Source organism: Zalophus californianus, chromosome 3 (genome assembly GCF_009762305.2).
Source record: "Zalophus californianus isolate mZalCal1 chromosome 3, mZalCal1.pri.v2, whole genome shotgun sequence".
Classification (NCBI taxonomy): Eukaryota; Metazoa; Chordata; class Mammalia; order Carnivora; family Otariidae; genus Zalophus; species Zalophus californianus.
The window spans coordinates 71,353,424-71,365,021 of record NC_045597.1 but is presented as its reverse complement, the minus strand read 5'-3'; positions in this window follow the sequence as shown (position 1 = coordinate 71,365,021).

Sequence of the window (11,598 nt, the reverse complement as noted above, 5' to 3'; positions counted from 1 at the left end):
GCTGGATTCTACGGACACAGGACTTTGAGAAGCCGGCCCATAGTCTTTCAGCTGAAAAAGCTGGTCGACCGGTGGAGTGGACCTCAAGGCTTGAAATTTCTGGAATGCATGGAGAACGATCCCCAAACTCCATAACGACCCCATCTCTCAAGCACACCGTGAAGTTAAACTACACTCACCGCCCTCCGGCCTCAACAGCACTTCTGGGACACAGGGATTGCTGAAGGGAAATTGTTATAAGGTGTAAAGGAGAGGGATGGGAATCCAGCTTTGAGTTAAAAACACCAGACCTCAGCCCACACTTGTAGGACCTCCCCACTCAACCTTGACCTCCACTACAGCACCTGCGGCCACCAGCTGCAGGTAACACCCTGAATTCTTACACCAGACTCTTCACTTGACTTTTCATGCCCATCAGGCATGTGTAATCTGTAAACGGGGAGTTCTGCAACTGGAGGCCTCCATTTTAGGGGGGGGAAAAAAAAGGAAAGAAAGAATAATAAAAGCCAATTCTATGGCTTCAAAGGCTGGACAGTAAATGGCGCTAATTTGCTGAGTCACATTCAGTAGCGTTCCTACCAGGCTTTCATTAATGAAGGGAGACACAATACAATTAACCTTATCTACTTCTTTGCCCGCAGTTTTGTGCCAAACTCTTTATTCATTCTAGTAGGTTAACTGGTTCCTCTTGGATCTTGTTTATACACAGCAGTGTGCTGGGGAATGTTTGACAGCTGATTCTCCAGGAGAAAAAAAAAAGGGGGGCCATGACTTGATCTGGATGGTGAGTGATTCGTGGGTGGCCCTGTCCCCTCTGCCTACTCTCCCAAATTCTCCCAGAGCGGTGTTCTCTTTTCAAAAAATGTATCGTACAGGTGAAAGTTTGCAAGGTATTCCCTTTGCTCCTGGGTTGGAATCTCCCAAATCAACCTGTAAAGTCACTTTGAAGTGCACAATACCCAGAAGCCAGCCGGAGATAAATTCCCACCTATGCCCATCCCAGGGAATCTGAATGGCCAGCCTCCGCCTTTCCTTTCTTGCCTCGGTTAACAGCTAGTCTTGAAACGCTTTCAGAATCTCTCTAAACATCCAGCTTGCTTTCTTGCCTTGTTTTGTTTTTCTCTTTAGAAGACTAACTGCAGAAAAGCACAAAGCATGCAATCATTTCCTGCTCCCGGATGAGCATGGGCAGCCGTGCACAGAAGGAAAGGATGTCAGGAAGAGACTGCGGCCGAAACAGGGGCCAGGAGCAAATTCTAGGGTTAATACATCTTGGGAAGGCCCGCCACTCTGCCATCATAGCCCTCATGTAGAAAGCCAAGACAGGAGGAGAAAGGAGGCAGGGAGGTTTGCAGGTTCATCTGCAAGGAGTCGTGGAGTGGAGAGATTGCTTTTGTTTTTTACGTTGGGGCAGCCTGGGAGCTGGGCTCCTTGCTCTACCGGCATTTACTGCTCCATGCTGTTCTCTTTAACCACGTTAATTAGCGCTCACCACATCATGTGTCCTTTGCTCCTTCTTCCCCCAGAACTTGACCTGATTCCGCACGACCTTTCCCAATTTCATCTTCACTTCCTATCCCAACTTGCCCTTGCTCTCTGCTTTCTGCCCTGGGTTTTGTTTTCTGCGCCACACATTTCTTTTGCAGGAGGGTTGGCATTACATTTTTAAGCCTTCTGAAGACTTTAGACATTTCAAATAATTACCCAGCCTTCCTGTCTGTCTTGGTCAGCTCAGTCTCTTTCCTGCCATACGTTCATTAGATTCCTCATACGGGCCCTTCGCTGACTGGTAGGCGGAGATTCAAAGACATCCAAGAAGAGGTCCCAGCCCTCGCTGACTTTGTAATCTAGGAGAGGGGATAAGAGTAATATCTCCGCTACATTGACGGCTTTCTGTCAGGCAGTTTCCTTCATGGGCCTCATGATAATCCTTGAAATAGACAGTAATGGGATTCTCATTTTACGTATGTGGTAACTGAGGCTCAGAGAGGTTAAGGAACTCACCAAGGTCACAAAGCTAGTAAATGGTGAAGGTAGTTATGATTCGAAGGTTCTATCCCAAATGATTCCAAAACCTGAGCCACTTACCACAGAGGGACAGAGTGAGGACCCAAATAAAATACTACAAGGGAGAAAGTGCCGAGGGCAAAAACGAAGCAGAGTTTAAGGGTTGGGTGATTTTAGAAGTTGGAGATGGAAATCAGAGGGGCTTCATGAAAACCTTTTCTTTGTGAAGAAATGAGCTCCCTGGCCCCAAAGGTACGCAGGCAGAAATCGGAGCTACAAGCAGTGCTCTGGGCTAGTGCCTGCATCTGGAAGAGGCCTCTCTCTCTCTCTGTGAGACCCTCAGTCCTTGGTATATGTTTTTAGCAAACGGCCTGTGAGTGGAGCCTAGAAGCAAGGCTTCTTGTTGGTACAGACTGAGGGGCGGTGGGGGGGGGGGGCGTGTTCAGGGTAGAAAGAACCCAGGGACCAAGTCTCCACAGCTAGAACACACAGAGGCGGCTTTTCATTTTGAGTGGGGTTCTCAGATCCCATAAAGCTCGCCCATTACTTGGGTCAAGAATATCTACATAAACACAGCTGCTGTTTGACAGTTAAAGAAGAAATAAATGTCATCATTGAAGTCAGTGGTTCTCAAGGATTTATTCCATAAGCTGGACTCAGGGGTTCTACGAATAAATTCAACAATTGCAGTTTTGACCGATTTTCAGGGGGTGATGGAATTGCGCTATTGTCCCAAAGCACCACAGCCTCAATATACTGCATTGAAATTTGTCTCCTAGATTTTTCTTAAGACTTTGGCAACTGCTACCACTTGTCTGCCAGTGAACACTTATATGATAAAACAAATAAATGAGCACAGCTAACAAAAATTAGCAGAAAAACACAGAAATCACCAATTAGGCTTGGTGTGACAGCTTGATTTTTTTTTTTTCACGGACAGTTGGTGGTAAATTTAGATTGCATACATATATTATAGAGTCATACTTTCTGCCCGTAAAATTGTCTGAAATCATTTAATAGAAATAAATATGTCAACATTTCGTGGCGTTCTAGAAAAAGCACCATGGCTTCAGGTGCTCCCCCTAGCCTTCCTGATAATGCCAGGTGAGTGAGTGATGATTCTGTAATTGTTTTACTGCAAGGTGAGCAGTGAAGTGTAGAAATTCTCAATGGGGGGATTGTACCCCTGTTAGGCTGGAGGACATTTTGAAGTGCTGGTGGAAAACAGTTCAACTTAGGGGGACAAAGTAGAAGGAGGGTTCCCGACACTTTTCTCCAGTTAGTCCTGTGTCCTCTAGAGCAGGGGTTCTCCGCCTGGGAGGGATCACCCCCAGGAGTTTTTTTCAAAATGGACCCACACTGCCCCCTCCCCTGAGGACAGGTCCCAAGCCTGTCACAAGCCTATGACCTGTGAAAATCTCAGCGCCGGCGCGATGTGGAGAGGCCTGATGGGTGATTTCCTCCCTTCACCTGCCGGAGAACCTCTGCCTAGACACCAACGACCGGAACGTTTCGTGATGTTTCACCAATAGTTTAAACGTTTCCATTTTAAAGACCCCCCTTAGCTGGCAGGGGACTGCGACTCCCCTCTCCTCCCCAAGCCCACCCTTCTCCCCAGCCCTGCATCAGAACCAGCACTGGGACACAATGTCTCGAGCCCGGCAACAGGCCCACTGTCCCCGATTCTCCTGTAGAGCCAGCGTAGACTGCAGCATCTCTGCCCACTGGAGTCTGCTCTATTCCGGAGCCCTTGAGCTTCACAGCCGCTGATGCCTTGAGCTGGTGCCACCCCAGGCTCAGGCTGCCAGAATGCCACAGTCCTTTCTCGGAGCACTGGTCTGCTCCCAGCTGAGCCCATCTCTCCTCCAAGGTTTCAACAATGCACTAGATGCTCATGACATTAGCACAGGTCTCTGGAACCGCCTCCGGGACCCTCTCTTTAAATATCCACCAGGCACCTCCAACTCAACGTTTACAAGACTGACTTCACCATCTCCTGTCCTAACCTAGCTTTTTTCCTATAACTTCCAACTCAGCGGTAGCACCACCAACTTCCCAGCTACCCAAGCTAGAAATGTGGGAGCCATCACCAAATTCTTTCTCTCCCAATACTCCATCCATAACCAATCAAACATCAAGTCCTGCTCAGTTTATCTAGCTGCCTTTCCTGTCATCATAGTCCTGGCTCAAGCCCTCATCCTGCCTGAATTCACTGCAGCAGGTCTCTCTGACTCAGCCCCTTCTCCCCAAATCCCATCCTCCACACTGTTGTCCGAGGGATCTGTTTACAAAGCCACTCACGTATCTAATGATACCATCGTTGCTGGAGAGCCAATGAAGCCCAAGCTCCTTCCTCTATTACACATGGCCCTGTCTCCCCACCTTTATCCCCTACCTTGCCTTACCTAATATTTTAAGCCCCATCAAGACAAAACTGCTCATCTCTTGCCTCCCTGTTACCTTCCACCTCCTTCTGCCTCAGAGGCTGATGTTTGGCAGGTATCACCAGCTGCCTCTGATCTCACCACCTCCCTCCCAGAGCTAGAGGTCCTCCCCAAAGGTTCATGACCCATCATGCTTGCCTCTGGATCACCCTATTGATTTATATTTTCTGTTTATGTGTCTGTCTCTTCCAACGAACATCGGTTGCTTGAGGGCAGGGACTGCATTTTCTACTATCTTCGAATTACCAACCCCTAAAATAGCGCGTGGCCAGTCATGGAGCAGAACTACACAGAGGGTAAAAATCTAAAGCAAGCTCCAGCATGGGAGTGTTGGCATCTCTAGTCTTCTGAGAGCAAATGCCAGAGTCACAGCTACCCCAAACCTATGCGAGCCGTCTCATCCCATGGGCATCTCTTTACTATTAAAACACCTTCCAGAGTCTCTAAAACAGAGGCTTGGGGGAGGACTCACACTGCTTTCTCTCGATCAGCCCCAATCATCCTTCTCAGTCTCCAACTTCAAATGTGCCTGAGTTACTCACAGGACCCAGGACCCTGCCCCAAGCTCTCCTTCCCAGGACCGGAAGACACCTAAGGTTCTCCATCACCTCCCTAGACACATGCACACAGATGAAGTGTCTCCTCCTTATCACAGCAAACCCCCATCAAGATCCCCCCGTGTTCTAAAGTGCCCCACCACTGGCTTGGCACGATGTGGCCACAATATGGCGGCATCGTACCATCCCCACGCTGACTGATGCCTTGACACCTTCCCCACATTTCTGTTTGCTCCAACTTCCTGAGGCCATAGAGAAGAGGCTTACCCTTTGAGAAGTAAACAGTACTTTTAGGCCTTTAAAGGGTCGCCCATGACACTTAGCATAATATCCAGAGAGGAGAAACATGGCTTCCGGTATGAGAAATTGGCTGTGCGCTCCCTGCTGATATTTACTGGATAGTTACCAAGTACACAGCACTCACCAACTATCTTACAAAAGGAAGTTTAATGTCATAAATAAGAACATGAGCTCCATAGTCAAGCTTGGTTTCAAATCCCAGGTCTGCCCTTTAGTAGTCGTGTGACCTTGGGCAAGTTACTGTCTGTACCTTTCTGGGCCTCAACTTCCCATCTGTAAAACGGGGGTGATAGCAATAGTACCTCCGCCACAGAACTGCTCTGAGGAGGAAATGAGTTAGTGAAGGAACAGTGCGTGGCACATTGTGAGGGCTGTCATTCGTGGTGTGTGGCTGTCATTCATATGCATTAGCTTGTGGACTCCTCACGACTACATTCTGCTACAGATGAGGACACTGAGGCTTGAGATACGAATCAGACCCGGGCCCAGCATCTCCAGCATCCACATCCCCACACGCACGGGCTGTGCCCTGCCTGAATCCCCTCCGCTGTGAAGCCAAGCCTCCATTCCCAAGGGTTAAACCGAGGAAGATACTCTGCATCCTCGTATAGATAATGCTTATCTTTCTAATAGGAAACATGCCCTAAGCTAATTCAAAAGTAGGAAATGTCTCAGACTAAAATACCGTTCTTTTGGGACGCCTGGGTGGCTCAGTCGGTTGAGCGTCTGCCTTCGGTTCAGGTCATGATCCCTGGGTCCTGGGATCGAGTCCCACATCGGGCTCCTTGCTGAGCACGGAGCCTGCTTCTCCCTCTGCCTGCCTCTCTCTCTCTCTCTGATAAATAAATAAAATCTTTAAAAAAAAAAAATAGAAAAAAAATAAAATAAAATACCGTTCTTTTTATAAGAAACAAAAGCAAACAAACATCCTTGCCAATTAACACCTGAGCATGCCACTCCATTAACAGGAAATTGATATGGTGGCAGAGTGGGAGCTCAGGGTTCCAAGTTCTGACTCGGGGTTTTCAACAGGCATCTCCACTCTGCCCTGGGAATAGCAGAAAGCGGAGCACACACACAGCGAGCGGCTGCAGATGGGGCACCCGTGTCTCCAGCTGCCAAAGGTCGCCTGGCAGGAAGCACGTTGGTGCCCCGGCGGTTCCTTGGAACATGTGACCTAACTGCCAGGTTATACTTCTGCAATTACAGCCCCCAGGGACCAGCCTGAAACAGACATTGGTTGCTATAATTTAGAAAGGCTAGCGCAGTAGCTCTGGTACAAGGGAAAACCTGGGAAGGAGAAGTTTACTTTAGTTCAGGTCTTGTGGTGACAAACAGGATGATAGACAAAAATGTTGCAGCTGGATGATTAATGAGGCACGGGGACCTTTGCATGTGGCTTTGAAAGATTATAAATACACGGGGCTCGTCAAGCATTGCTAGTCAGTTACAAATTATGAGTCGTCTTTCAGTTGTTGTCCTTTTACACCTCTCATTTTGAACAGGGCAAGCAAACAACTCTCAGTCCACCAGCTGGGGAGTTCCAAGCACACCACGGAGCATCGGGACACACCTTTGCCTGGGCTGCAGGTTACCGAGAGACGTTCAGTTAGGATTCAACCTCAAACCTTCCTTCCCCTAACTGCATGCTTGGGTGTCCATTAGAAGGCTTGGTTCCGACTGTTCAGTGTTCAAGGATGGTTGCTTCATTAACACTTCTTAGATCCCATTTTTTTGCACGAATCACCAGTCATGGAGATGAATGGCTATGTGGGCCATTACTTTTAAAACGCAGGAGATGTATTTGTGTTTGGGGAGGCTTAATGCTACACTCAAGAATCCAGCACTAGAAGTCGTTGGCTTCCAGAAAGAGAACATTCTAGGGTGCCTGGGTGGCTCAGATGGTTAAGTGTCTGCCTTCGGCTCAGGTCATGATCCCAGGGTCCTGGGATCGAGTCCCGCATCGGGCACCCTGCTCAGTGGGGAGTCTGCTTCTCCCTATCCTTCTGCCCCTCTCCCCTGTTTGTGCTCTCTCTGTCTCTCTGTCAAATGAATAAAGAAAATCTTTAAAAGAGAGAGAGAGAGAGAACATTCTACCACAAAGATATGTCTGAAGAAAATAACTACATGGCAGCAATCCACAGTGTGCTGTGTTTATAGGATAATCATGACACCTGCTAACAGAGGCTTCTGTGAGATTTCGGTCTTTGGTGTGAGATAAGTGTACACACACACAACACACACGCCCCAACGGTAAGCATATATGCTGTGCAGCTGAAAATCTCAGTCCTTCATAATGCAAAAGACACTTGAGTCATCTGAGACTCAGCGAGAGTCCACTTCTTCCAACATGAATCCTTTTACCTTTTTAAAATTCTCAACAGTCCATTTTTAGTTTACCTGGGGTCTTTGTAATTAAACATTACATTCATCTTAATTAGGAAAAAGAAAGTCTCTCTCAAGATGAGAATGCATCTTCCCTTCAAGTCTGAGAAAAATACCATTTGATTGCTTTTGTTTTCATTTCTCTTCCTTAAATGCGTATTGGCCAGAAATGTTCCTGTTCTTGAAGCCAGTCCGTTGAGCAATATCTGGTCAGACCACCTTTACAACACATTTCTATCTCCTTGTTGCATTTCTCCCATAAAAACACAGTATTAAATATTTCATAACCTGTGGGGTTGGTGCCTGGCAAAGTGGCCAAGCCAAAAGCTGTTTTGAGCACTTGCCCGGCCAACTTCGCAGTACTTGAACGGCTGTGTAAGCCCTCACCTCCACCCCTCTCCGCCCTGGTAGGCTGTGCAAGTTAAGAGCAAATAAATACCCACATTGCTTCCAATCCGGGGAGGCGGTGGGGGGCGGGGGAGGTTGGGAAGCAAAGACTCCTGACCTTCTTCTGCTCTTATTTACAGCCCCTACTAGTTATCAGATAGAATTTTCTTAGAGAAGATGGGACAACTAAATAAACTCTGGTACCAAAAATATCCACAGGAAATCAAAGTTACTAAGAATAGGCCATGATTTTTGTTTTTGCGTTCAAAGAAAATGTGGCCCAAAGCACGACCATCCACCCAGCCGCATAAGCCAGGAACCCATGTCCTTGCCTCTTGGCTTTATCCCTGCATCCAGGCAGCCAACTCGTCTTGTGGAGGGGACCTCTCACCAGCCCTGGAATCCACCCAGGGTCTTCATTCCCTTGCCACTGCTCGCCTGGATGGTGGTGTCTCTGCGGGCCGTCCCGCCTTCCCCTTCCCTCCAGCCCCAGCGGTGAGGGCTCCAAACGCAAAGCCACCCAGTTCTCTCTCCTAGCGGGGCTCCCATCGCCTACAGAGTCCCAACTCCTTGGTCTGGCATACAAAGGCCTGCCCATGGTGCTTGCTGCCCCTCTTCCCGGCTCTTAGCACTGCGGACGCATCCCTGTGATTGAATGCATCTCACTGTCTGCGATCAGATGTGCGTGATGGCCTTGCCCCCTTGACCGTGAGATCCTTGAGGGCAGGTGCTGTCTCTCTCAGATCTGTATCTCCTACACCAAACAGGGGAAGTGCTCACTTAGTAAATGAATGTACAATATAAAAAATAATTTTTATACCCTGCCTTATTCTAGACAGAATTTGAGATGGCAAATGAGTGGAATTTACAAATAAAATCTCTGTTCCACTAAGACCGTCCATATCCTGAGAAGGTACATGTGTTCATGAGCATAAGCAAATAAGCTATGAGCCTGTGACCATCCTCCGTGCTCCTCACTAGAAATAGTACCAATTGCTGCCACTTGACAATACGTATCAAGCACTTAATATTACATCCTCACAGGTCTCCAAGGCAGAGTTTTCTCTTTTTACAGGTGAAGACACTGAGTCAAGGAAACGTTAAGAAATGTGCCCAGAGGGGTGCCTGGCTGGCTCAGTCGGGTAAGCATCTACCTTTGGCTCAGGTCATGATCTCAGGGTTCCGGGATCGAGCCATTGGTGGGGAGTCTGCTTCTCCCTCTCCCTCTGCCCCTCCCCCAGCTCGTGCGTGCTCTATCTCTCTCAATCTCAAATAAATAAATAAATAAAATCTAAAAAATTAAAAAAGAAAAAGAAATGTGTCCAGAGTCACACAACGTGTCAATAGAGAGAAAAGAGTTGATCCTGAAGACCTATTTCCAAATCCTCCGCTCCTTCCGCTGTGTCATGACGCCTCTCTGTTTAAAGCTTGTCTTCTGACACTATGAGCGCTGCCAAAATTTTAAAAGCAGTTTGCTTCTGTCATGGTCGGCAAAGGCTGTGGGTGGCACTGCAGAGTGGCTTTAAAGGAAGAGGCTGGGAGGAGTTATCGCCTGAACCCTGATCACGCCCGGCCCTTCTCCCCAGCCCGCACCTCCACGCTCCCAGGCAGGAGAACTGAGGAAGCCTTGGAAGCTGCCTAAATGACACCTTGACCTGAACTAGTGGTAGAGAACAGGCAACTTGACCTTTTGCATCTATTGCCCACTATTGCCAGTGGAAACCACTGGAAGAGCTGCAAGCTCCCCGGAGAGAGGGTTCACTCCAAATCGTTTTACAGCTCATTCGTGGAAGGCTATCAGATCTTCCTTCTAGGAATGGCCTCGGTCTCAGAGCCTCTCGAGACAGAGGGGCCACACCTGGGTTCCAGTCTCTGCAGATGAGCACTGGGAGGGAAGGAGTTGGGGAGAGATCACAGTGACCCAGATCCCAGGTGAGCCCGAGTGACACTCCCACAGGGGGACAGTCGGAGGCAGACCCATCACTGCAAAATTCTTCTCCCCTCAGTATGCCTAGCATGTTCAGAGAGCCCACCTCACTGTGGGAAAAATTGGACAGAAGACCCCAGAGAGGAGCCCGGCAGATTTTATCAGCAGGGCAAACTCTCAAGCACGACACATGCGCATGCTGGGGGTGGGTGACTGAGGCTAGCCCACAGGGGAAGGAGAAGGGAGAAGCGCCCGCTGAGGGTCCGCTCTGTGCCGGGTCCTAGGGCTCAGGCTCTGTACCAGAAAGCAAGGTGAAAAGTACAAGCTACAGGGGCGCCTGGGTGGCTTTGTCAGTGAAGCATCTGCCTTCAGCTCAGGTCATGATCTCAGGGTCCTGGGATCGAGTCCCACGTCGCACTCCCAGCTTGGCGGGGAGTCTGCTTCTCCCTCTCCCTCTGCTGCTCCCCCCACTCATGCTCTCTCTCTCTCTCTCTCAAATAAAATAAATAAAATCTTAAAAAAAAAATACACTCTACAACAGATGCCTCACTCAAAACCACCCCATCCTCTCCTAGCAAGATTTCCTAGGCACTAAAGTCTGGGATGCTGAGTCTCCGTTTTCCAAACTCCCTGACCCTAGGGATTCCACAAGTAACCTTAGGTCAGTTATGAAAACAGCAGGCTACCCCAGGCAGATGCTCTGGTGCACAGTGCAGTGTGGGCGCTGTCAGTGACCCCCCACACTGCCCCTCTGGATACAGATCATACAGAGGACCAGCCCGGAGAGTCCTTGACTTCCTGCAGGATGGAAATCAGACATAAGCCAGCAGGAAGTGAGAGCAGAGTTTATTGAAGATAAAGAGAGAGCAGATATAGCAGAGTGTCTGGGGGACTCTGAAAGGAAAAGGAAAGAGAGAGTCTCGCCTTTGCTTGCGGTCTGGGGTTTTTACTGAAAATTGTGGCCTGGGGCACGTGTCTTCCCAGGCACCCAGGAACAGAAAGGAGTGTTTAGGCGTCCTCTATAAATCACTTATGCCCTGGAGCCAGGGGTCCTGGTGAGTCCATGGTCTTGGAAAAGCTTCATGTGGACCCTGCCCAGTCACTCTTTAGATCATATCCATGGTGCTGGAAGACTCCAAAGACATCATTAACTCCTTGAACTTTACAAGGAGGACATACATGATCTGTTCTATAAGGCGTGTGTAAGGCGGGGGTGCAGGTCCTAGCAAGAAGAGAAGCAGGAAAAGGAGCAAAAAAAAGCAGTTTTTCCTGAGGTCCCTGTAGTTGCCCTGTCTCACACCGAGGTGGAGATGCTTTGGACCGTCTCCAGCAAGGGCGAGAAAGGCACTAATGTCTAGTCAGTCTCCAACCTCCTGGGTACGGAGCGGCGTCCGCACAGTTTCCAGCAGGTGCAGTTTTCCCGCCTGCAGCAGAGGCAGTGGGACTTGGGGCTTGGCAGTGGAAGCAGCAGGTGCAGGAACTACCTGGCCAAGCCAGTTTTGCAGTGTGACTCTAGGTGTTGTGTCCAGGATGCCCAGTCTGGAGCCCTTGTCACCACTCTGTAACCCAACGGTTCCCAAAGGGCGGCCTC